The following is a 508-nucleotide window of genomic DNA, read 5'->3' on the forward strand; positions in this document are numbered from 1 at the left end:
GAACTGCTATTCCTTTAAAGGCTTTTCTGGCCATTCGGGGACTCAGTGCAGACAGTGGAGCTGCAGTCTGGTCTCAAAATCTAATTGAATTGATATCAGGCAGCTGAAGTAGTGATTGTTGAAGAGCTTGAGATGAATTGCAAAAAAAAGTGTTTCTGAGCAACCTTCTTTGTGTCCTTGTTTGAAACTCTGCCCCTGAGTTTATTTTTACTTTCACTGGTAACAGACCTTTATGGTAAAAGTCCTGTGCTTCAGTATAGGAAAGGAAAGAAAATTAATTCCTTCAATTCAGGAATTTGTTGGTTCAGTGTGATTTTGATCTGATCACGTTGCTATTAAAGAAGCTTCATGGTTCTGAGAGTAGTAGGCTAATAATGAGAGGAGTGGAGAGTTAAGGTAATGTCAGGTGTTAATTCCTTTGCCTTGCCAGCAACCTGCCGCTGTTTAAACTTACAAAATCTCACCCTCCTAAACATTTGTTTTTGCAGTGATGGCTCTTTCCCCACCG

This window comes from Merops nubicus, unplaced genomic scaffold, assembly GCF_000691845.1.
Source record: "Merops nubicus isolate BGI_N331 unplaced genomic scaffold, ASM69184v1 scaffold4591, whole genome shotgun sequence".
NCBI classification, from domain to species: domain Eukaryota; kingdom Metazoa; phylum Chordata; class Aves; order Coraciiformes; family Meropidae; genus Merops; species Merops nubicus.